This window comes from Lissotriton helveticus, chromosome 1_1 (genome assembly GCF_964261635.1).
Source record: "Lissotriton helveticus chromosome 1_1, aLisHel1.1, whole genome shotgun sequence".
In the NCBI taxonomy this organism is placed as follows: domain Eukaryota; kingdom Metazoa; phylum Chordata; class Amphibia; order Caudata; family Salamandridae; genus Lissotriton; species Lissotriton helveticus.
In genome coordinates this window covers 546,430,102-546,457,397 of record NC_136057.1, presented here as the reverse complement: position 1 = coordinate 546,457,397, position 27,296 = coordinate 546,430,102, and the positions used below count along the sequence as shown (strand labels likewise).

The 27,296-nt window shown below is 40.0% G+C and overlaps 1 long non-coding RNA gene across 1 annotated transcript in view; it reads right to left on the bottom strand.

Annotated features, from left to right (window-relative positions):
* Positions 1 to 27,296, bottom strand: part of LOC144770107 (uncharacterized) — a 206,656-nt gene that overhangs the window by 18,184 nt on the left and 161,176 nt on the right. The window contains exon 2 of the long non-coding RNA XR_013598797.1: positions 9,522 to 9,595. This is a non-coding gene — a long non-coding RNA (uncharacterized LOC144770107). The remainder of the gene's footprint in view (positions 1 to 9,521; positions 9,596 to 27,296) is intronic.

Sequence of the window (27,296 nt, the reverse complement as noted above, 5' to 3'; positions counted from 1 at the left end):
TTGCCGGCGGTGTTTGACGCGCTGTTTGTTACTATCAGGCAAACGCGCAGGCGCAGGCAGAAGCGCATTTCGCCCCTCCACATCGTTGTACACGCGGAAGTGACGTTTTGGGTCATTCCGCGGTTCTCTGGTATACACAAGACGCTGGCGGTAAGGAAGGATAGTCGCTAGTTGTTTTCCTTGTACCCTTCCCAAGTCCTACTTTATCAAAGGGGTTTTTTGTAGCTGGTAGTACGCAAATTGTCCCCAGCCTTCTTTTTCCCCTTTTGTACGGTGCTAGTTAATGCACCTGTATGCTTGCAGGACACCTTGTATTTTAGTGCCCCTGGCTGGGTTTCTTTCTCCCTGGAAAACTATTTAATTTGTGGAGAACCCAGTTCCTACACGAAGCTAAGCCTGCACTTACCACTGGTAAGGAGAAGGAGGGGGTATATGTTATTTTGTATTTTGGTGGATGGAACATGGTCATGAAAACAGAGGCTATATTGTGTATTGCATATTGAGAGACGTTCTCTCCCTTTTACCACAGGTGCGGAGGCGTGAAGGAGGGAGCCGTGTCCTGCTATTCTACAGGGTGGGAGACTTGGTGTCTCGTATCAATCCACCCTCTTTTCGGGTTCACTGGAGGGCTCACTGTGGAATCTAATCAGTGGGTTTTTCGGTGGATACGAGAAGGGGACTGGTGCATGCTTCGCTCCTGCAGTGTTCGGGCGGGCTGAGCAGGGTCCAACACAGAGGCGGATGAGATATTTATTTTACATTTTCATGAAAAATTGTCAAATGGTGCTATTAGCAAAATCCTTTTGCTATGTATAGCTGTCCTGGGATAGATAGACTGACAGACAGATATACAGACAGATAGATAGATACATCCCCCTTTACCTTACCCCTAGTTGCCCTCATGACCTTCTTCTAACTCTCTACTTCTCACCCCTGACCTAACATGCCCGCCTTCAATCACTTACACATCCCCCGTGACTACACTCTCTCCAAACATTGCCCAAACTCCTGGACCATCCTTTACCCCCCAACCTGTCTAAAATGCTAAGAAAAACTTCAAACGCAAACTACTCATTGGTAACCCTGAAACACTTGTCGTAGATAACTACAAACATGGCCCAAACTCCTGGACCATCCTATACCCCCCCAACCTGTCTAAAAATGCTAAGAAAAACTTCAAACACAAACTACTCATTCGTACCCCTGAAACACTTATCGTCGATAACTACCTCAGCCTCTCTTCTGCCTCTCTTCCGCCATAAAAACCAACTACATCTTTTATTCCAAATGCCCCTCCAAATGGAAAAGCACTTTCCTACAGCTCCCAGTCACACACTCAGTCAAAATTCCCTATGGATTTAACTTATCCACTACTCCCTCCCCAATCTTCCCTGGTGAAATCTACATCTCCATCTTCAAAATGGGCAACATCCTCATACAAGCTGCCAAATCACACCTCTCCATCTTTGAGCACCACTTCAGCACCTTGTCTCTCCACCTAAACAAATGGATCCCTATTCCTTCGTATTCCTAACCGATCAACACCCCCTGCTCTCTCCCCTTCTCCCTACCCAACTCTCCCCCTCCCCTCTCTTCTCTCCTACCATCACCATAGCCCAAACACCTACCTCCCACGCCCCCTCCCCTGTGATTCCTACAACTAATTCCATCTCTCAATTACAGTCACCCATATATTCTCCCCCTCCAATGACCCTCCCTGTTTCTTACATCCCCACTCCACACCTCCTCCAATGACCTGTCCCCCTCTACCATTTCTAAAGTACCTAACCCTTCTCTTCCCTCCTTTACCCCCAACCTGAATCCCTACCCCTCCACCCTGGCTCCCCTACGTCCCACTTCTGCCCCTACCCTCATCCTCGCCTAATCCTCCATCTCTCCCACCAAATTTCTCGCCACCGTTAATCCCCGATGCAGTCCTTCTTCAAACTCTTTGTGCCCTTATATTATCACTACCCACATCATCTGAATTTTCTAATCTCTTGTCCTCCATCATGCCATCACCTAGGGCTAATAGCCCTATCTCTACTCATTTCACCTCCATCGTCCCCACACACAATTGCCCCGTCTGCAACAGATACTACCCATTCCTTCTCACCCTCATCCTCCCCTTCTAAGACCCCCCTCTCCCCTATAACCCTGACCCTACACAACATTGAACGCAAGCTCTCCTCACTGACGAATGAACTGTCATAACTTAGAGATTATGTTTAATCCCTCAGCTCTGGAACCCGACTCACACATGCAAACTCACCCCACCCCAACCGCAAAATCCCCACCAACATCAATCGTCATCATTGGAATACTTTCCCACTCCACGACTAGACCTCGCCGCACCTCGAACCACCTCTCCCATCAGACCTCTCCGACCTATGCACTTCTTACCATCCCAATCCCTTAGTCAACAACCCACCTCCCCCCTACTCCAACATCCCCATCATTCTAGTTTAGTGGAGAAGCGTGGCTCAGTGGTTAGAGGCGGCAGACCCGGAAGCTGAGATTGACCGTGGACCAGGGTTCGATTCCCCGCCTCGGCGGGTCTCGGGCTCAAAAATTCCACGGACTCGACAATTCTCGCTCCGGTGCCTACTCGAATCACGGGGTCACACTCTGCAACTCTGGGCAATAGCTTGCTTAATCTCCACTTCGGCCCCTCGCGGCGGGATGCCTGGCTTTCACCTTGTGGACACCCTGCCGGGGTTTCTCACAGGGGAATACCAGGACGGGTTCCCTAAGCAAGCGCCAGGATGCCCTTTGGGTGACAGGTTTGCGCTATATAAGTACACCTACATTCTAGGTACTAACAGAATTCCTCCTCTCCCGGCTCCCCTAGACCCCCTCCACAACTCACTACCATCCACCCCTGCCCTCCCCCCAAAATAACCCCAAACCACTCACTTGCATGCTTGTTAACTGTTGTTCTGCCTTTCAACCTGCCACTTAAATCTCCAAATCTATCCTTAGTGAATCAATTGACATTGCGTTCCCTATGGAAACCTGGCTCAATAACAATTCAACGAGCATGCTTGATCTACCTCCCCCCCCCCTAGATACTCCAGCCTCAGAAAAGACAGACCTGATGAAATAGGGGGGGCTGGACATAATCTTCAAAAGTGAACTTCAGCTCTCCCTTGTTAACCACTCTGGCCACTCCACCTTCGAATACCTTGAAGCTGAACTTAAAGTACAAGATGCCCAGCCTATTCACTTACATACTATCTATCACCCTCCTGGTGATCCTCACCCCTTTATTGACAAACTTTCTGACTTGATGACACAAGCTTCAACATCCAACTCAAAAAATCTCGTCCTAGGAGACCCTAACCTCCACTTGAATGACACCAATGATCCCACCACCACCCTCTTCACCAACCTTCTAGAGATCAACGACCTCAAACAAATATGTCAGTCCCCTACCCACACCAAAGGAGCCATCCTGGATCCCATCATTACCAACAATGACTTGGCATTCCAGACCAACATCACCCCCATTGACTGGTCCGACCACCACCTCATATTGTTCACCATTGCTATCACGCCCCCTCTCCTCCCCACCAAACAAACTAAAACCATGAAATGGACCAGAAATCTAAAATGTATCCCTCCTGATGAGCTTAAGTCCAAATTCCATGCACAACCGCTTCTCATTCCTCCCTCACAAAACGCAAATGAGCTAACTGAGCACTTTAATCAAGCTTTCACTGATGTCCTAGACCGATTGGCCCCTCCTAAACTTAAAGCTCTAAGAAACGTGCCTTCAAAATCATGGTTTAACCTAGAACTTAACAGCGAAAGACGCTCATTAAGACTAATGGAAAGAACCTGGAGACAGCATCCCTCCCACTCTAACCTGACACTCCTCAGATCAGCTAAATCTACATATAAAAAACACATTTTAATGAAAAGGCATCCTTCTTCACATGCAACTCGATCAAGCCAAAAACAGACCTATGGAACTGTTCAACATTATCCATCACCAAACCAGCTCCACCTAATCAGACAGCCTCTATCGCTAGATGTGATGAAATTGCCCTCTTCTTTGCCGAAAAAATCACCAAAATATATCCATCCCTCCACGCAATGCTGATCCCAACCCCCTATTTACTCCTGACATCTCCTCTAAATCACACCCCACAATCCTGATCCCCGATACCCCCTCTCACTCTCCCGCTTCCTCACTTCACCCTAACCTCTCCTCTCACATTCCTTCTCCTATTACCACCCTAAACCACCCTTTACACCCTTCCACCACTACTCCTCTCGTACCCATGCAACAAAAATCACAACTAAAAAACAATGCCTCCAGGCAAAATTTCCTCCCTGTGACTGAGCATGAAGTCCACATCATCATTGCTAAACTAAAACCATCCTCCCATACCACAGACCCCCTCCCTTCTAACCTTGTCCAAGACCTAAAGCACATCATTGTCCTATCCTGGACTACAATCATCAACACCACTCTAGCTACTGGAAATGTCCCTAAATCCCTTCAACTGGGTTAAATCTCCCCCATTATCAAAAACACTAATGCTGATCCTAATGACTTAAACAATCTCCGCCCCATCACTGACCTCCCCCTTCTTTCTAAAGCCCTCGAAAAATGTGTCTTGCTCCAATTAGACAAACACATCGAGAAATTCAATCTTCTGGACCCCTTACAATCAGGCTTCAGAAAAGGCTGCAGCACTGAAACTGCCATGCTTAACATTGTTGACGATATCCACCACTCCCTTGATAATGGCCAGACCTGCCTACTTATTCTCCATGATCTCTCTGCAGCTTTTGACACTGTTAACCACTTTGCCCTACTTAATGTTCTCAAAGATCGTTTCGGCCTCAAAGGTACTACTCACAAATGGTTTGTCTCCTATCTCCAACATCGAACCCAGCAAATTAAAATTCAAGACTGTCTATCTAACCACACTCCAGTTTCCCTAGAAACCCCCGAGGGTTCTATTCTCTCTCCCTCTCTCTTTAACCTCTTTATGGAACCCCTCACCCTCATTCTTAAACAAGCTAGAATCAACTACAACCTTTATGCCGACGACACCCAACTCTACTATAAGATCAAACCGACTGTAAATGGGTCAACCACATTTACCCAGACCTCAAAACTCTCCAATGGCTTCCCATCGAAGGCAGATTCGACAACAAAAATGCATGCATCACACACAAAGTCCTCCACCAAAATGCTCCCTCTTACCTTGCCAATAAACTCTGCAAAGTGGGCAGCACACGACCTCTGAGAAGCACGAACGCTCTCCTCCTTGTCCCACCCCTGCTAAAAAAAAGTCTACACAATCCTGCTCCTTCTTTGGAAATGCCCCCTACATGTGGAACGTCCTCCCCAAAGACCTACATTGTAACCGCTCCTACTCCAGTTTTAAAAAAGACTTCAAAATGCACCACCTCAACTAATATTGGGGGTCTTTACCTGCACCTTAAACTCAAGGTACTTAGGGCCCCATGCATCAAACAAAATACCGGTCGCAAATGGACAGATTCTCAAAATCCGCCCCTTTGCCAACAGTATTTTTGCATTTGGGATGCATCAGCCCAAATGCAAAAATCGCAATTTAAGGAATCTCTAAATTGCGATTCCTTAAATTGCGATTGCATTTAAGGAATGCCAAATTGAGATTCCTTAAATGCAATGCATGAAAGTTAAAAAAATTGCGATTTCGCTAATAGGAGTAACAAATTACCATGAAGTTGAACTTCATGGTAATTAGCTAAAACTTTGAAAAATGCACAGAAGTGCATTTTTCAAAGTTTTATGTTGCGCACACACATGCCCTTGGGGCATGTGTGTGTGCAACATATGAGCAGAGATCAATTTCAGGGGTGCAACAGGGTGTCATGTTGACATCCTTGCACCCTTGAAATTGTATGAGAAATTTGTGAGTACCTACTGGTACTCGCAAATTGCTCATGCAATCTCTACTTCATTCCTATGGGCCTGTAGGCCAATAGGAAAGAATGGGACAGCATTCCTTAATTGCGACTAGAAATTTGAGAGTAGTAATTAAGGAATGTATAGGAATCGCTATTTTTATAGCGATTCCTACATGCATAGGCTTTTACGATTCCTAAATAGCGATTCCTTAAAAATTGCTATTTAGAAATCGCAAAAGACTACGTTGACGTTAACTTTTTCCTCGGTCTAGCTATTTACATGATTTGTATAATCTCAAGCCGCTCTTTCTTCTGTTTTGTACCTGCTGTTATTCCATGATGTTGTTATTTTGTGTTACTGTTACTAGCTCGGTCGTATAAGTGCTCTGATGTTTTGTTATTCCATGATGCTGTAATTTGTTTCTGACCGTAACTAGCTCTATCATGTAAAGCGCTCTGATACCTCCGGGTCCAACCAGCACTATATAAAACCTCTAAAATAAATAAATATATAAAATAAATAAATAAATAGAGAGATAGATAGATAGATAGATAGATAGATAGATAGATAGATAGATAGATAGATAGATAGATAGATAGATAGATAGATAGATAGATAGATAGATAGATAGATAGATAGATAGATACATAGATGCATAGTGATGAATAAAAAAAAGTCATATTTAATTTTCTTAATTATTGTGCTTGGTCTAAAAACAGAAAAGCTATTTAAAAAGAAAAATTAAAAATGCGCAAAATGCCTTTTTTAAACTGTCTTTGTTTTACGGATTTGGGGCCATATGTATGAAACTTTGGTTTTGCGATTCTCAAATAGCAATTTTTTGCGAATTGCTATTTCTGAATCGCAAAACGCTATGTCTGTAGGTTTTGCAAATAATTTTGCAAATCCTACATATTCCTTAATTGCGAATTGCAAATTGCAAATTGCGATTCGCAATTAAGGAATACCTCCCCATTCATTCCTATGGGCCTAAAGACCCATAGGAATGAATGAGAAGACATTCTAAATTTGCGATTCTCAATTAGAGAATCACAAATTGAGAATGCAATTTCAAAGGTGCCAGGGTGTCAAAAGGACACCCTGTCGTATCCCTGAAATGGTCATGTGTGCACATGTGGCACACATACATGCCCTAAGGGCATCTATGCGTGCCACATGGCACTTTGAAAAATGCTAAAAAAGTAAATTTTTCAAAGAAATCGCAAATTACCACCAACTTGAATTTGGTGGTAATTTGGGATTCCTTATGGCCAAATTGCACTTTTTCTGGGCCTCTTACATTGCATTTAAGGAATAGCAATTTGCGATTCCCTAAATGCAATCGTAAAATAGGGAATCGCAAATTTGAGATTCCTTATTTTGCGAGGCTGTTTTCCATTCATACATCCCACTTACCTCAATTGCAATCGCAAAGATTTCGGCATTTGAAATCGCAATTTTGAATGATACATATGGCCCATGATGATTTATTTCTCATGAAACTTGGTAGGAATCAAACATTTTCACAATTCTGTGCAATCACATCAGTTTTCTCTTGATGTTGATGACAGTAAGGTTTCCATCAATCTTTTGAAGGACGAGGAAGTTGAAATCATGGTGTCAGTGCCGATGTAGAAGATAAATACCTTGTAAAACACAATCCAAGGAATCTGACAACATAGATTTTATTGGTGTTAGGGATGAAGCTTGCATGTTTTGTACGGCAACACCTGTTGACTCACAGAACGCAGTCCAACTCTCATCAGAATCAAAATTGATGGTGACAGTGCAGGTGCCGTAAGCATCTCTGTCAGCATTGGTGAATCATCATGTATGGATTTCCTAACAATCTCTAATTGCATTGCGGAGCAATACACTTGATGCATTCTCATTGGATGAACCACTTTTCTCTTATTAAGGGCCACTACTGGTGGTTTCTCCAATGGCATGTAAATCATTTTAAAGCAGTTCTGTCTGTGTTCGATTAAACACGCTTATTTAATTCAATTGCATTTTTACATGTCTATTTATGAGTAAGGAACACTTTCAAACAACCTCTTTAGAGATAAACCCACAAATGTTTACTGAAAAGTTAATAGGTAAATGTAGCCAGGTTTCAACCTCCTACATTTGCTCCTATTAGATAATAACCATTTTCTAGGAGGGTTTTGTTAGCCCTGGCACCCTTGGGTGGTAGTCCCCCAAAACATTTGCCTTCACCCGTCTTGTTTTGCCTAATTATTTTTTGTTGGCTTTAGGTCACTGTACTTTACCACTGCTAACCAGTGCTAAAGTTCTTGTGCTCCCTCTCTCAAACATAGTACAATTGGTCTACACCTAATTGTCTCATTTAATTTTACTACTAGAGGGCCTACAGCACTCATTGTGCCACCCACTTACGTAGCAATTTTAAACATGTCCTAGGCTTGCCATTGCAGCCTGCATAGAAGTGTTAAAATGCCTTTGAAACCTGGAAATCTAAACCTTTTTCCAGGCCTAAACCTTCTTTTTAATGCATACACCACCCCTAAGATAGGCTCTAAAGGCACATAGGGCAGGATGTATTATGTTTAAAAAGTAGGATATGTGGGCATACATTACAAATGTACTCCTAAAGTAATTGTTCACCATTGCAAGGCCTAGCTCTCCCATAGGATAACATGGGATCACCATATTACACTTAATAAGTGATAACACAGTTTTGGGGGCATGTAGGAACATTATGGTGGCACTGAAATGAATTGTAATCTGAAGCCCTCTTTAATGGTAAATCAGAATCTTTAGTCACAATTCTGAAAATGCCACTTTTAGAAAGTTGGCATTTTGGTGCCAGACATTGAGACAAAGGGGAACTAGATGTTGGCAGGATGGCCCATCCTGCTACGATGTTTGGGACAGAGTTGTTCTCTGCCCCACTTACATTTCAAAGGGCTACCTCCAGCACACACATTAAGGAACTTGACACACATGCTTTGTTACCTTAGATTACTTGGAGCCTTGGTAGGGGAAGAAAGGAGCTTTCCAGAACCAGAGGTGGGGAAAGTACCGGGAGTCCCTACAATTCAAAGGCTGTCACCAGCTATAAGTATTGGACATCTTGAACCCCTCATCAGGTCACTCATGTATTTGTAGACAACTCAGAAAATGGACTGCCCTGCTGCTGAAAAGACTGCTCTGCTACCTTACTGCCAGAAGAAAGAAGCCTGGATTGCTTCTTGAACCCAGGACCACTAGAGTGGCAAAAAAGGATAGCTGGCTGGCCTCCTGTTGTCAAGCTCACTAACTTGTTTAAATTTGTTTCCTGAGCCTGCCGCAGGAGCAACGCAAATAATGGTCTGTTTATTGTTGGCACTTTTTCGGAGGGATGAGGGTGGGGGTTTCAGGTGTACTTCAAAATTCCTCTTGAATTGTACTTCCAGGCTTTTCTCTGTCCCTGGGGATTCTCACTTAATGCACCTTTGGTTTTCCCAGATTTCTTTTAGACAACGTAAGAAATCATAAGACACATGTAAAAAAATCTTGTCAGGTTATAGCACTCAACTACTATAATTCCCGTTGCAAGATAATCTCTCAATCAAATCTCAAACCTTGATTTTCTGTCTCTTACCGCCATGTTGAGATTTATGTAGGATCTGGAACAAGTACTGGAACAAGTACTGGAGATGTGAAGACTCGTCTTACCTATTGGGTGCAAGTATAGAAATCAGGTAAGTAAGAAACCTACCGAAGGACTTGGTTCTGCAGGAAGAGGTGGAATGACTCAGGAAACCTCCATCAAAGCACAAGGAAAGTCAAGCAAATGCCATGTGTGCCTGGTAGGGTTTGTATAGCTTCACTCTCAGCAAAAGGATTTTACACAGGGCAAAATCACCTTAGAACACACCACAATTTCTAAAATTAGTATGGTACCATCAACAAATTGACTTTCCTTTTTGTGAACCTCAAAACCTGCCATTTACTACAATGCATTTCAATGGGGTGTTATCATGTATATTGGTCAGAATATGGCTGCTAGCACTTTCTGGTTGAAAACCTGACAGCCAATCAGATATGTGCGTAGGCTCCACCCAGATATCCTTGTTTGCTTTCCCTTAAATTTCTCAACAACAAGCAATTCAGGCTTTAGTTGTGTTCAAAGCTCCTATGGGAATTAACATAGGAAAGTATATTTGTTTGATCCCCCTTTTTCTCTGCCCCCGCTTGACAGATCACCCCGAAAATGTCAATGCACAACAAGACTTTCTAGGACACATTTGTTGGGAAAATCTAGTGAAGATTCGTCAAATGAGTACAAAGATAAAGGCAAAGCCAAACAACAATCTTTCTATCGAAACATGGTCCTAACTATAACTACATACTTGTAGCCACCAGTAGGTAATATATATACAATGTGTATAAATTTAACTGACATTAGAATGTATTCGCTGCTAATTATAGTCAGTGTTTCTTTTACTTGTTATTTTTCCTGATTATGGCAGTATGTTGTTTAGTGTCATTTGTGCTGCTATTGGCTTAGAAGGGAGGAGGGTACTTTGTGACACTATATTGACAAGAAATGGGTCCTAGCATGTCATGTGATCAAGGTCGTAGCAATATATATATATATATATATATATATATATATATATATATCCAGCTCCAGGAAGCCCTTCTTCTTTTCAAAAAGGATACCAGCACTCACAGGGTTTGTTTTTCAACACAGCAGTGGGTTTATTTCATACAGACGCGTTTCGGAAGTGCTCCTTTGTCAGTGTTCCACCACAGGCACCAGTAGGTATATATAGTTAGGATTTTTTCTCTATGGGATTTTTGAAAATTCTATGTCTAATAACTTTGGCGTTTGTGGACGGAATTGGCTGAAATTTTCTGGAAAATGGAACATTTTGTTTCTGAGCAGCCCCTGGAAATTTGGGGGGGGTTCGTCAAGGGGGGCCGAGAAAAAAGGGGGGTCCCAAAACGTGTTTTTAACATTGAGTTTTCCATAGGGCGGTTGGCCTCACTTTTAGCCCGAACGGTTGAATGGATTTCCACAAAACTTGGCAAAATTGTAGGGACTGGTAGCCCGATGTGCCTTTGCTAGGTCTCAATATATGTGCTTCAGTGGATTTTGAGAAATTAACGTTCAAAAAAAGATATATATCTGTAACAGCGGACCGGGCAGCGCTCCGGTTCGCGGACTTTACGCGTAACGGAACTTCGCGTAGCGAAGCTGATTGCTCTCCGGTGTCTGTCAACATTCTAAACAGTCCGGAGCGGCCGCCATCTTGTCTCTCGGTAGGATTGAGAGACAAGAGGAGGCCAAAACAAAGGGGGAAATGACCATAAGGGGGCATAGTAGATCCTCCCTGACCCCCTAGGTTTAATGTGGAGGCTTTAAAAGGGCCCAGCGGGGCAAAAAAAGAAAAACATTTTTTTTTGTTTTTTTGCGTGGGTAGCGCCCGGTTCGCGAACCGGGAAGCGTTCTGGGCAGCGTACTATAAGGAAAAAAGAATGATAGACTTTTCAAATACTGTATGTTAATTGATTGTTGGTTTTGTTGATTATTTTTTAATTTTTTTATTTTTTTAAAAATTATTTATTAATGTAATTGTGTTTCAAAATTTAATAACATTTCTAACATTTCACTAGTTTATGAATTACATATAAAAATGATTAAAGACTCAAATAATTTTCTAATATTACATATAATTTTATTTTTCGGATTGTTTTTCAAAATTTAATAGAATGTCTAACATTTGACTGTCAGATATGTCCTCTTGTTGAGTGAACATAACTTCCCACATTTGACCGTCATCATAATGAAGTAAATGATCCACAGATTCTACACATTGAACTAATTCATGGTCCCGTGATTCATCCATGAAATCTGAGTCATCATTATCCTCAATATCTTTTTCTGTGTTGTTCTCCAGAACAATTTCGAAGGAAATATTCTGCTCACCTTCCATTTTATTGCTGTAATTTGCATAAAAAATAATTATATCAGTAGAGATAGGGCACTGTTGGGTTTAAGTTCAGACAGGTACTTGTGAGTTTATAACAGAGAAGTAATCTATGGGCACTGTATGGTTTCAGGCGTGAAGTAGTACTATTAAAAAGTGCCTGTGAAGAAGCCTAAGTAAATTCATAATTATACCACAGAAACCTAAATCAATCCATAATTATAATAAAGAAGCCTTTCTCAATGTCTAACTCTTACAGAGGGATAGTATATAACTATCTGAAAATTTTTTCAAATTTATAAAATAATATCTCACCTTCTAAAAACAAGTTTAAGTTGTGAGTGAAAATGATCTTGCAATGTAGTTCAGGAAGTAGTAGTCAAAATGGCTGTGTTTCTCTCTCTTCCTTTATATATATTCAGGTACATAGCCAATCAAATGTCAGGTAAAAAAAGTAGAAAATGAAAGTAACATTTTAATTGGTTGTCAATTCCAACACTTCAGATGTGTTTTGTGAAGTAATTTACCTCAGGGTATTTAGAGAGGTCTACAGGCTAAATGGTTAAATGGAATTTCAATCAAATTTGTGAAAATGGTAGGCATTGGTATGTAGTATGAGCTAATCTATATTTGGTGAAATTGTCTCCAGTCGCTTTTCTGTAAACTACTTTCCCACCTTTTTTGATGGTGCGCTTCCCAGGGAGCGACCCGGTACGCTAACTGGCGAGTGCCCCGGTTCGCGAACCTTAAGCGTTACGGGAGTCCACCATTTTGTGTTTCGGTCGAGTTAAGATACAAGATGGAGGGCAAATAATGTTCAGAATGGGTAGAAGGGGGCACGGTAGACTTATCTTGACCCCCTAGGTTTTCTGAGGGTGGCTGAGGAGGCCCATATGTGCGAAAAAAAACATTTTTTTAAAAATTTAGCGAGGTTAGCTCCCGGTTCGCGTACCGGGTAGCGCCCCAGGGAGCGTACTTTGTTGAAAATTAGTGAAAAATGTTAGAGTAAAATAATAATTGTGAGTGATCAGATGTAGGGTAGCTCTGAGAAGAGCTTTTGGGTTTATGGTACATTTAGGTACTTATAAGTAGGTACCAATGCACAGTCTTAAATTCAGAATGAAAATTCTGTTGCCCTCATCTGAGAAGTGAACTCCATCTCCTCTGTAGATATCTTGCATGTAGTAACGCAAGTTATTGTTGTACAGGGAGCCCATTCCATGGTCTCTCATGTAAGCTGAAACAGATTTGTTTACATGCTTCCTCGACTTCTCAATTTGTGGACAAAATTGGTTTGACCACCTCCATTTCTGTCTTTGGCATATATTTGAATATACCAAGGCAGTCTGAGGAAAAAGTGCCATTAATTGCTCAAAGGTGTCCTTTAAAAGCATTTCCAGACCTACCCCAGTCAAAGTGCCCAAATCATTACCTCCACAGTGCACAATTAACAGGTCAGGTTTTGGCAAATGCATAAAGGTTTTCACCAATGGTATCAATTGGTGACATTTTAATCCTCTGTGGCCAAACCACTTAATTTCCACATCTTGTAAATTGAGGTTAGGTAAATTCCTGTTCTCAGCATACCTCTGAGCCCAATAGATGTAACTATGTCCAACAATCCAGACAGAAAACATGGTGAGAGAAGGTTCTCCTGCAGTCAGATGAAGTGTGGCAATGAAATGGCAGTTGAAAAAATAAGAGTTTAAAATGAAAAAAACTGTGGAGTTTCTGTGTTAATGAAGCAGTAACAGTGATTGGTGGATTTTGATTGCTGAAAACAGAAAGTTAAGGAGGTGGTTGCTATGCAGAAAAGGCAGAAAGGGCAGAGGGGGGAAGGGTTTTGATTTGAAAAAAGTGAGGGAAGAGTTTTGATTGGGTGACATGAGAGATATGTGTGAAGAATTACAGCATTTCTGTGCTTTTGATAGCTGCAGACTCTGGAGTGCATACTTTTTGCTCTGCTGAAGACAAATTGGTGTGTTTCTGAGACTGTTTTGAAACTCAAAGTATTTGCTAAGGTGAGAAAAGATTTCTTTAATTTAGATAGAGAATAGTGTGCTTTAAGGAGAAAATTATGAAGAAAGTTGTGTTTTTCAAATGTTGCTTTGTCTCAAGTGTTTTACAAATAGATTTTGTTTCTTTGAGAAAATGTAATTGGAGAAAATGTGAAGTATTAGTACTGACAGGGTGTTATTGTGCATAGGAGCTGTGGAGTCTTTTCAAATTATGACTTGAAAATCGTTTTTGAGGAAAATGAATGGTTATAATATTTATGACAAGGACATAATGGTGTATGCTTCTTTATAAGGCAATTGAGTGTCTCTGATGTTATTTTTCCCATTTTAATGTAAGACCTTTCTCTGTGGAGCAAATTGCTTGTAAATATGCTCCCACCTGTGCATGGCAAATTTAGATTTTGAATGTTTGCGTTACATAGCCATGTTAAAAGTGACACAACCATGCTGGAAAGGCAATCAAAAAACGCTTTCATGTGTCTTAAGGACATTTTAAGTCATTTCTCCATGTACAGTGTTTTGAAATTATGATTTGAAAATCGTTTTTGGGGAAAAGGAATGGTTTTTAAATTTATGACAAGGACATAATGGTGTATGCTTCTTTATAAGGCATTTCAGTGTCTCTGATGTCATTTTTCCTATATTACATTAAAAGACCTTTCCCCGTGGGGCACATTCCTTGTAAATATGCTCCCACCTGTGCATGGCAAACTTAGATTTTGAATGTTTGTGTTACATAGCCATGTCAAAAGTGACCCAACCATGCTGGAAAGGCAATCAAAAAACGCTTTCATGTGTCTTAAGGACATTTTAAGTCATTTCCCCATGTGCAGTGTTTTCAAATTATGATTTGAAAATCGTTTTTGGGGAAAAGGAATGGTTTGTAAATTTCTGACAAGGATATAATGGTGTATGCTTCTTTATAAGGCATTTCAGTGTCTCTGATGTCATTTTTCCCATATTACATTAAAAGACCTTTCCCCGTGGGGCACATTCCTTGTAAATATGGTCCCACCTGTGCATGGTAAATTTAGATTTTGACTGTTTGAGTTACATAGCCATGTTAAAAGTGACCCAAAAACTTGCAAAGGCTTTAAAAAAACACTTTCATGTGTCTTAAGGACATTTTAAGTCATTTCCCCGTGGGCAGTGTTTTCAAATTATGACTTGAAAATCGTTTTTGAGGTAAAGGAATGTTGTTAAAATGTATGTGCGCCATATGCCCCCAAATTTCTTTTTCAGGGGTGCAGTAGGGTGTTCTTGAGACACCCCTGCACCTTTGGAAAAATTCCTAATTTGCGATGAGCTAATTGCTAATCGCAAATTGCACCTTCATTCCTATGGGCCTCCTGGCCCATGGAAATGAATGGGTAATTTGCAATTAGCAATTTGCTCATCGCAAATTAGGAATGGTAAAGAATCGCTATTTATTCCTTAAAATTCGCTATTTTGGAAATGCAAAATAGTTTGATGATACATATGGCGGTTCATCTCTAACAAGATAAGAAGCTTAGGGATACATTTATGATGACTGGCGCAATGAGGTGGACATCACTTACTTCATTGGTAGAGCTTTACATGTATTATCTCCTCTGTATTCTTCATCAAGCGTAACTTTCATCTGCAATCCTGAGTAGGCCTCACCTTAAACAAACCTCTGGATAGGGCACACCTTATCGTCATCCTGAATTAATCATTTAAAATGCTAGGGACAGATTTATGATAGGTGTATGCCTCTTTTGCGCCACTGTGCGTCACTTTGTGATGCAGCGGCGGTGCAAAAGATTTGCTATGAGGCGACAAAATTACAAATTGATGCATTTAGGCAGATGTGTCATGGTGTAAAAAACACCGTGCCACATGAAACTGATGCAGCAGTGATGCAAAAGATGCACCATGTTGCAAGCAAGGCCTCACTTGGGGCCATATGTATGAAGCTAATTAGCATTTGCAAAGGCCGAAGTTCTGTGAATTTCGGCCTTTGCGAATGCTAATTAGACAAATGGTATGTATCAAACAAGTTTGATGCAAAATAAGGAATAGCAAAATTTGCTATTCTTTATTTTGCGATTGCACTGAAGGATTTGCAAATTTTGTGATTTCTTAAATGCAATGTATCAAACAAAAAATATGCAAAAAATGCCATTAAGGATTTGCAAATTACCACCAACTTCTAGTTGGTGGTAATTTGCGAATTCTTTTCAAAAAGCTTTTTTTTCAAAAAACAAAAGGTGACATATGACGCCCATACATGCCCTTAGGGCATGTATGTGCGCCATATGCCCCCAAATTTCTTTTTCAGGGGGTGCAGCAGGGTGTTCTTGAGACACCCATGCACCCTTGGAAAAATTTCTAATTTGCGATGAGCTAATTGCTAATCGCAAATTGCACCTTCATTCCTATGGGCCTCCTGGCCCATGGAAATGAATGAGTAATTTGCAATTAGCAATTTGCTCATTGCAAATTAGGAATGGTAAAGAATAGCTATTTATTCCTTAAAATTCGCTATTTAGGAAATGCAAAATAGTTTGATGATACATATGGCAGTTCATCTCTAACAAGATAAGAAGCATAGGGATAGATTTATGATGACTGGCACAATGAAGTGGACATAACTTACTTCATTGGTAGGCCTTTACATGTATTATCTCCTCTGTATTGTTCATCAAGTGTAACTTTGATCTGCAATCCTGAGTAGGCCTCACCTTAAATAAACCTCTGGATAGGCCACACCTTATCGTCATCCTGAATTAATCATTTAAAATGCTAGGGACAGATTTATGATAGGTGTATGCCTCTTTTGCGCCACTGTGCGTCACTTTTCTGATGCAGCGGCGGTGCAAAAGATTTGCTATGAGGCGACAAAATTACAAATTGATGCATTTAGGCAGATGTGTCATGGTGTAAAAAACACCGTGCCACATGAAACTGATGCAGCAGTGATGCAAAAGATGCACCATGTTGCAAGACAGGCCTCACTTGGGGCCATATGTATGAAGCTAATTAGCATTTGCAAAGGCCGAAGTTCTGTGAATTTCGGCCTTTGCGAATGCTAATTAGACAAATGGTATGTATCAAACAAGTTTGATGCAAAATAAGGAATAGCAAAATTTGCTATTCTTTATTTTGCGATTGCACTGAAGGATTTGCAAATTTTGTGATTTCTTAAATGCAATTTATCAAACAAAAAATATGCAAAAAATGCCATTAAGGATTTGCAAATTACCACCAACTTCTAGTTGGTGGTAATTTGCGAATTCTTTTCAAAAAGCTTTTTTTCCAAAAAACAAAAGGTGACATATGACGCCCATACATGCCCTTAGGGCATGTATGTGCGCCATATGCCCCCAAATTTCTTTTTCAGGGGGTGCAGCAGGGTGTTCTTGAGACACCCATGCACCCTTGGAAAAATTCCTAATTTGCGATGAGCTAATTGCTAATCGCAAATTGCACCTTCATTCCTATGGGCCTCCTGGCCCATGGAAATGAATGAGTAATTTGCAATTAGCAATTTGCTCATCGCAAATTAGGAATGGTAAAGAATCGCTATTTATCCCTTAAAATTCGCTATTTAGGAAATGCAAAATAGTTTGATGATACATATGGCGGTTCATCTCTAACAAGATAAGAAGCTTAGGGATAGATTTATGATGACTGGCGCATCACCAGGGATGTGCCAGTCATCCTGCGCTGCTGTTCCGCCACCCATGGTGTGCTGCATTTACAATGCGGCGCAGCATGGGGCAAAAATGGCACAGATGCGTGACGCATCTGTGCCGTAAAGGTGGCGCATTGCTGGAGTTGTATCGCAAGTGTGATGCAGCTCCAGCAAGGCTCAGGGGTGCCCCATCTCCACAATGTTGCGTCAAGACCTATGCCTGCTTCAAGCAGGCGCAGGGTTTTGACGTAGCTTTCTCCTATCTGATTGTAAATGCGGCACACCATGGGTGGCAGAGCAGCGGTGCACGTTAACTGGTGCATGCCTGGGGATGTGCCATTTAACATAAATCTGCCCCTTTACATTTAAGTATGTGCAGGGGACACAGAGTCGGTGAGGCTTATCCAAGGTTAAGAAGAGATGAGTCCTGTTCACTGAAAAATTAGACATAGGCTTCACCTGCTCAGCATCGCTGGACATGGCTATATAATAGCTGCAAAATGTTACTCTTGTTAAACAATTTTACTATTATAATCTCTGAGATTTGTCTCTTACTCTGCAACATCTCATTGTTGTTATCTTTCTTTAAAGATAAAGACAACATCAACATGAGCGACAATCAGCAATCAGTTGATTTTGACCTCATCATTGAACTCGTAATTGAAACATCAGTGGATGTTGATCCCTTGGATGATTTAAATCCTGAGGATGAAGAAGAACGTGATGAGGATGCAGATTTGTCCGAATTATATGACATAGGATGGGAAGCTGACGTGCTTGAGCCTATGGAACTATAAACATTTATTTTAAAAATTTATAATAAATAAAAAGTAAAAATGTAAACCGTTTAATTTAAAAATAAAGACACCTTCAAAAACAGGTTATGTGTAGTGTCTTCAATAAAATATTAAAATATGCTCATAAAATTAGATCAGATTCACATATAAAATAGCACAGGTAATCTTTTCTGCTATTTCTGTATTCTAAATTTGCCAAGCACTAAAAAATCTTCTATGTAAAAATGTCAAGTAGTGTTTTAAGTTTTTGATTACTGTTATTGATTTACTGTTGGGTAATAGTGGTTAATAACATTTTTTAATATATTTTACCACAGATTCAACTGCAGATCATTTCAAGATTTCACCATGCCAACGAAAGAAAGACTGAGAAAGGCTGCAAAACGTCAAAGACAGCAGGTGAATGAAAAAAAGCAGCAGTCCTCTAATAAAAAGATTTGTCAAGTCACCAAGAAAGCACCGGGTAAGAGTACAAAAACATTCATAAGAAATATTTGTAGTAAAAAAAATATTACTACAGAAAATGTTTCAGTCCAGAAAAAGAGAAGCAATTCAAACGGAAAGGAAAGGCCAATGAAAAATGTTACTGCTAGAGCAAGAGATAACTCTATGCATGATATTAGAAGGAAACAACAGTTTAGGGACATTCGTAAACGAATGTTCCGCAACAGGATAATTGGCAATTTGTTAAAAAATATTAAGAAAGGTCAACAGAAAGTGGTTTTTTATAAGAGAAAAAAAAAGTTGAGAAAGTTTTTGATCAGGCATTTGAAATTAAACGTAAGTTATTTATTTTGATAATCAATAGAATTAGGAAGCTAAACAAGGCAATTTATGATTTCAAAAGAAATAGTAGATGGAAGAGAATAGTTAATCATAGTAATTTTTGTGAAGTTTTTTCTGGAGAATGGATGCATAGTTCAAGCTGTGAGGCATTTTTTAATGAGGAGAGTTATTTCCAGGATAATGATTTGGTGCATGCAGTTGACACCAGTGGTCGTGCTTATGAAGTGAAAGATGGTTGTCCAGTTGAAAAAGAAAAACTTGTGACAACAGAGGCAGAAGAGGTGTTAGGTAATGAGGTTTTAGGAAGACGTGCTAAGGGTCCTGTGTACACCTGGAAGTGTAGTAGTATTTGCAGTGTGCGACAGGATTCCATCAATTTGCTTTGTGATTTTGTACGGTCATTTAATAAGAAAAGTTTGAAGCAGAAAATGAGGTTGTTGCAAGAATTAGATCCTTGCAGAGTGAGAGAAGTGACAGGTTTGCATGGTCATTCACTGGCTTGTCTTTCCAGGAGAGTATGCCAGAGTGTTTTTCATCATTTCAGGATGCTAGCAGTGCATCATAATAAAGTGAGGAAATTAGTTAGAATGTTGTATTATGCTAAGAGTCCAGCAATTATGCTTAAACAATTATGTGCTGCTCTTTTGCATGGTTCTGAAATAGATGTGAAGAATATATGTGAAGAAATTGAGTTTTGTTACTTTGGAAGTAAAGAGGAGAATGTTGAAATTGACCAAGAAGAAGCGGGTAATGTGGAAGATAGTGTACAGGTTTCCAGTACAGATAATTTCCAGAGGGAAATTGCGACGTTTCAGGTCAAATCAAGTGAGAGGCCAAATGTCACTTGTGTGTGTTGTCGGCGCACTTATTATAAGAATCAGACTAAGTTAGTGGATTTATATGCAAAAAGTGAAAGGGAAAATAATAGTGAATGGAAGGATTTCACAACATACTTGATGGCAGAAAATTGTTTTGATTTGGGATTGGATCAACGTGTGTGTACTTATTGTTGTTGCAAATTAAATCAAAACCAGATGCCTGCTAGAGCAGTTCATAATAATCTGGAATTGGTTGAGATTCCTTCTGAATTGAAGGATTTAAATACTTATGAATCTATTTTGATTCAAAGTATCCATCCCTTTCAGGCTATTGTAAGAATGGAGCCAAAGACAGGGAAATTGCCTCCATCAGATTTACAGAGAGGATTAAAGGGAAGAGTTGTTTATTTGTCTCTAGATTTGAAGAAAAACATTAACACAATTGGAGTAGAAAAAGTGGAAGAGGAACCTCTGGTTATCTTAGTTAATGGGGTTCCAACAAAGAATAAGAAAATATGGCAAGATTTATTGGATGTTAGGAAATTTAAAAAGGCAACATTGTATTTGAAAAAAAATAATAAATACTATAAGAATGTATATGTTGCAGAAGAGGAAGTAAGTGAGGAAGAGGATAGCGATTTGTGTGCTGGTCAAATTGAGAAAGTAGAACCCTCTACTAGTGAAGAAATATATGAACATTATAGTGTTCATCCTTTGCATTCCAAGGAAGTCATGGGGAATGCTATTGAGTTGTTTCAAATGAAACAAGCCAAAGGGAGTCCCATTAGTGTTTGGGAGGAAAGTTTGGAAGCTCGGTGTTTCCCACAGCTTTTTCCAACAGGTCAGGGAGGAAGATATGATGAGCGACCTCATCAAATTCCTGCTTCTGAATACCGGACTTTGCGATTGTATGCAGGAGATGCTAGGTTTCGACAATGCATTCCTTATTTGTTTCATCTCCTGTTTGAAAGCGATCTGTCTGGACTGTCATATGCAGTGAACCACATCTTGAAAAGTGGTATACACATGCAAAACATCTCGGCAAGTGACTTTATGGATAAAGTCAATGTCCAAGACAGTATTTTGGATTCTCACCTGATTAATCTCATGGCGTGTCAGCGTGGTACTAATGAGTACTGGTACCGTCGTCATGGTGATTTAAAATGTATGCTGAGGAACTTAGGAACTCCCACATGGTTCCTCACTCTGAGCTGTGCCGAGTATGGCTGGGAAGACTTACTTGAATTTCTACGAGAGGCAAATGCTAACGTAGAAAACATCGAATTCAAGACACCCGGAGAACTGTGCTCTTTGGATCCAGTCAATGTATGTAGGTACTTCAATCATAGATTTGAAGCTATGATGTCTTTCATCATGAATAAGAAGAATCCACCTCTTGGAGAGGTGTTGGATTTCTTCTGGAGAAAGGAGTACCAAGCAAGAGGTGCTCCTCATATACATATGTTGCTGTGGATCAAGGATGCACCTAAATTTGGAACGGATCCAGAAGACTCAGTGATGAGTTTTATACAACAGTATTCTACGTGTGCTGTTCCAAACGCAAAGGAGAAGAAAAGCCTAAGAGAAAAAGTTCTGCGTTTCCAAAGCCATCGATGTGGAAAGTACTGTCGTCGTAAATTCCGAAACAAGGACAAGTTCTACACCAAATGTCGTTTCGGCTTTCCAGGACCGGTGATTTCTAAAGGAAGAGTAAACAGTTTGATGTCTTCGCTGCGACATAATGTGATGAAGAAATCACCTAAAAACACATACAATTTGAAGAGGAACGAAGAGTCCAAGTACATCAACGACTACAACCCGGTGATTTTGTCCATGTGGAATGCTAACATGGATATACAGTTTGTGGCTGATAACTGTATGGCTGTGGCTCGGTATGTGACATCTTACATCACCAAAAAAGAGAAGACAGAATTGAAGGATATGTGGGAGGACATTTCCCATGAAAAGAGCCTCAGCAAGAAGTTGTACAGTTTCAGTCTGAAGATGTTGTCGCATCGAGAAATCGGAGCGTACGAATGTTCTGACCGGTTGTCTTCAGCAAGTCTCTATGCCAAGTCCAGGAGTATTGTTTGGGCGAGTCTTGGTCTTGCTGCAACGCGTAATCGAGTTCTCAAACCTGTGCGGGAAATTGAGTATTTGGCGGAAAAGGAGCCAAACAGTACCGACATTTTGAAGACCAACATGTTGGATACATATTATCCAAATTGAAGCAAACACCTCGAGAATGTTTGTCTGTATGAGGTTCTTCAAAATTACATATTCAAGAGGAACATCAAAGAAGATACTGAGAAAGGAGTGTATGCTGTAATAGGAAGTGAGGGATGTCTGGTCAAGCAAAGAAAATGCCACTTGGTAAACCATCGAAAATTGAGTGGCGAATCTCCTGAAAAAAAGGAGTTTTTCTATTTAGCACTTTTGCAACTTTTCAAGCCTTGGCGTGCAGAAGAGGAACTGCTTGGAGATTTTCTCTGTTACGAAGACTCTTTCAATGCCGCCAAGGAGACCATAGAATGTCCTGCTTTTCCCAAATATGTAGAAATGTTGAATGCGGAAATTGAGCAGGAAGCAATGATTGCAGCCGAGATTGCCAGAGACAGTTCTCAGGACAGTCAGAGTTCTGCTTCATTGAGTCAGGATCTACTAGGAGGACCTGTTATCGAAAATGAAGCTGCCACTGCTATGAATGAAGTGGAAAGAGCCATGGCACATGCTCAGGAGGATGCGGTTAACTTAGAAGAGTTGGAAAGACAACTCAACGTTGAGCAGAGGAAAATATATGACGAAGTTACCATGCAAATTGATCATGGATTAAGTCATGACAAGAAAGAGTGCTCATGTACGTCGTTGAAGCCTGTCCGACTGTACGTGAGTGGAGAAGCGGGAACTGGAAAAAGTTTCCTTATTAAAGCAATTTCATGTTATTTGCAGGAAAGGACAGAGTCATCGCTGTCTTGTGTTGTCACCGCTCCAACTGGACTGGCAGCACATAACATTAAAGGGATTACTTTACATCGTTTACTGATGCTGCCAGTGGAGCATGACAACAAATTACAATATCACAAGCTATCTGGAGATGCTTGTTTTGAAGTTTCAAGAATCTTGAGGAAAATGAAACTTTTTATCATTGACGAAGTAAGCATGGTTTCCAATGTCATGCTTGCCTTTGTGCATTTGAGAATGCAAGAAGTTCTCAAAACAGAGTATGATGTGTTATTTGGTGGCAAACACATCATTGTTTTCGGAGATCTTCTGCAGCTGACACCAGTGAAAGGGCAACCTGTGTTCAAAATGCTCACGCATGAAGATACCAGGAAGTGCCTAGGCAGCATTGGCAACGTCAATATATGGTTAAACTTCAATTATGCTGAACTGCATGAAAATATGTGTCAGGCGAAGGATGAAGTTTACAAGACTATTCTACAAGATGTTAGAATTGGAAAAGTGACCGAGCATGGGAAAGAAGCTTTACATGCACGATTACTGTCAAATTTATATGCAGAACAAGATGTTGTGCCTGAGAATATTTTTCAGAAAATTACTGAGAAGAAATCTGGAATATGTTTGATGCCAACTCTTGCAGAATGTGCCAAATTCAACAACAAAATGTTGCATTTAGAAAAGCAAGAGATTGTGAAACTGGAAGCTATTGACAGAGTAGAGCATATGGGATCAACAATTATTTTGTCTGAGAATCTGAAAACAAAATTGGATTCATTAGAGAAGAGTATATCTAAAACTGCAGGTTTTGAAAAGACTCTGAATGTGTGCTTGAACTGCCGTATAATTTTAAGAAGGAATTTACATGTTGAAAGAGGTCTGGTAAATGGATCAATGGGTAATGTTGTTGATTTTGTAAAATACAGAAATAGAGATGGAATTGAATTTTTAAAAATTAAATTTGATGGCATTGAGGAAGTACAGCTAATTGGTCGTTGTTCTGCTAGATTTTTGCTTGTAAAAGACTTATATGTTCGCCGTAAGCAGTTTCCTGTTTGCTTGGCATATGCGGTGACAATCCATAAATCGCAAGGTTTAAGTGTAGACAGTGCATTGGTGAATATTGGCAGTTCTGTGTTCAAGGAGGGTATGGCATATGTGGCATTGTCACGAGTTAGAACTTTATCGGGATTGTACTTGATTGAATGTGATGTCACAAGCATTTGTGCGGATCTAGATTGTGTTAAGGAATACAATAGGTTAAGAAGAGAGTATGCGCCACATTTGCCTCAATATCCTTTGTTTGAGAAACGTGTGGTAGGCCGGAAACGAAGAAATGTGACCAATACTGGGGAGGTTGTAGCAAAAAGACGAAAAGTCGATGAACCTGAAATTATAAGCAGAAACAAAAAGGATTCTGTTGAAGATGTTGTTGGTTTTCAATTTGAAAACAGTTCTGGTGTCAACTGCTATGCTAATGTAGTGGTTAATGTTTTGTTTTCTCTAGAAAATGTAAAAGAAGAGATTGTGGTCAATTCTGATCAAAGATTTTGCAGTTTGTTAAATTCTGTCTTAGAAAAATGTAGCACTGATAGAACAAACATAGAAAGTGTGTCTGAAATTCGAAATCTGTTAGACAGATGTTCAGGCCAAACACAATTCTCTCAAAATATTCAGCAAGATTGTCAGGAGTTTTTAATGTATATGCTTGATGTATTGCATGCTGAAGGTGTAGATGTAGATCAGCTGTTTGGGCTTTCTTATCAATGGCAGCATGACTGCGAGAACTGTAGGGTATCAAGTACTACTAGTGTAGACTCAGAAAGATTTATATATTTAACTTTGCCAGACAGTAAATCAGTCTCCTTTAATAAGCTAGTAAAAGCAGCTGATCACAACATGGAGTGTAGCCAATGTAAATCTGAAATGATGTCCACATTATTTATATGAACATATGGCCAGTATGTCATTTTAATGTTCCAACGATGTAGGCCTGATGGAACAAAATTGACAACTTTAATTAAAAATTTTGTGGCTTCGCAGTTGTCAATATCAGGAAGGACTTTTGTAACTAAAGCAATTATGTATCATGACGGTCCTTCAATAACATCAGGACATTACACAGCTTATTTAAAGTCTAGAAATGGCTGGTCATTCTGCAATGATTCTGTTTTAATTTTCAAAAAAAAATTGCCGTATGACCTTAAAAACTCTTACCTGGTGTTTTTAAAACCAAAATTTTAGGGAAAGAATCTCGGGATGTGCTCTGAGGAATTTCAAGAAGTTCTAATGGCTCCTACACGATTTGGCCTTGAGGATAAGTGTAGTTCAGAGACATAACTTCTAACCATAAGACTGGACGTCATGGAGAAATAAGTGCACTTTGAATGAGTTCAGAAAAACTATTTCTTTTTATAAGCTAATTGAAGCAGCCAATCAAAACATAGAGTAGAGGGAATGTAAGTCTGCAATGCTGTCTACTGTTTTACATTGCTTTGTGATTAAAAGTGATGTAGAGAATTAAATAATTGTAGTAGTCATAGAGGTAGTGTAAGTCTGCTTCATAGTAAGCAGTATCAGTGTCATAGGAAATGTAGAACATGACTGAGGAAGAAGGGGAAGATATTACTAGTCCAGGATTGTGAAAATGATCTTCAACATTTTAATTCTGAAAGTTGCGGAAATGCCAAATGACGGGATTGGCTTACAAGAAATCCAAGAGTTATAAATGGCTCCGACAAGATTTGGCCTTGTGGAAACTTGTGGTAGAGAGCAAGAAGTCATTTATTGTATGTAACATGTTTTTCAAAACGATGGAGGTTTTCTTTCAGAAAGTGGCGGGCTGAAAGTAATAACAGCACAACAGAGTGTAAGCTGTTCATAGGACATCCTTCGCCGTCATTGAAAGTAAGTTAACTTTAAGGAGTTCTGAATTCTGATTTGTTATGTTGTATGGGTTTTTTAAACACAATCATTTTGATTGTGGTTTTTTTTCCCCGCTGTTATATGATGAATACCTTCAAGTCACTGTTTTTAGTGAAATTTGATACATTCTGAGAACAGCAAAAATAAACCATTTAACATGTATAATTAATTCTGTACTGTTTCCATTTATGATGTACATTTAGAACTGTGTAGGAGGCATGGAGAAGGAGAGGCTTCTGTAAGTGTCAAAGTTCTTGCATACAGTGCTCATATTCTACGTAGTCTTTCATATGATAGACTACATTTCCACAATGAGATACCTAAGCAAAGGAAACACAGGTCATATGATTGTGGAATGAGCAAAAAAATTTGCACGTTTTTCAATTATATTACCTGTGTTTCCTAACATTACACACCACATTGTGTAGATGAGGTTTAGGCCTGTTCCTGGAGACAGAGGAGGTCTGACATTTGTTCAAGAGTGCAGTGGACATTACTCACTTCGTTGGTAGGCCTCCACATGTATTATCTTCTCTGTATTCTTCAACAAACCTAAATTCCATCTGCAACCCTGAGTAGGACTTACCTGAAACAAATCTGTGGATAGGTTACACCTTATTGGCATCTTGAAACAATCATTTAAAATGTTAGGGTCAGATTTATGGTGGCCGTGCGCCTCTTTTGCTCCATTGTGGGTCACTTTTGTGTAAAAGATGCACCATGTTTCAAGATAGGTTTCAGTTCATCTCCAGCAAGATACCATCAGTTTAAAATGTATATAATTAGCATTGTGTAGGGGGCATGCAGAAGCAAAAGCTTTTATAAGTGTCAAAGTTGTTGCATGCAGTGATGCACTTCTAGGTACTGTTTAATATGCTGGACTACATCTGCACTATGAGATACCTAAGCAAAGGCAACACAGGTGATGTGATTGTGAAATGAGGAAAAGAAACTCCACATTTTTCAATTACATCACCTGTGTTTCCTAAGTTTATGAATGACATTGTGCAGATGAAGTTTAGGTCTGTTCACGGACACAGAAGAGGTCTGGCCTTTGTTCAAGAGTGAAGTGGACATGACTTACTTCATTGGTAGGCCTTCACATGTATTATGTCCTCTGTTCTCTTCAAACAACTCGAAATTTCATTTGGAACCCTGAGTAGGTCTCACCTCAAACAAACCTCTGGATAGGACACATCTTATTGGCATCCTGAAGCAATCATTTAAAATGTTAGTGTCTTGTGACACTTTTCTGAGACAACAGCAGTGCAAAAGATGCACCATGTTTTAAGATAGGCCTCACTTCATCTGCATCAAGATACTGTTAGTTTAAAATGTATATCTTTAGGACTGTGTAGGGGTCCTGGAGAAGCAGAAGCTTCTGTCAGTGTCAAAGTTGTTGAAAAACTGTTTGTCCTTCAATCTTTTCCCTTGTCTTTTGTAATTTTTAAATACATGTTTTAATATTTTTCAAATGTTT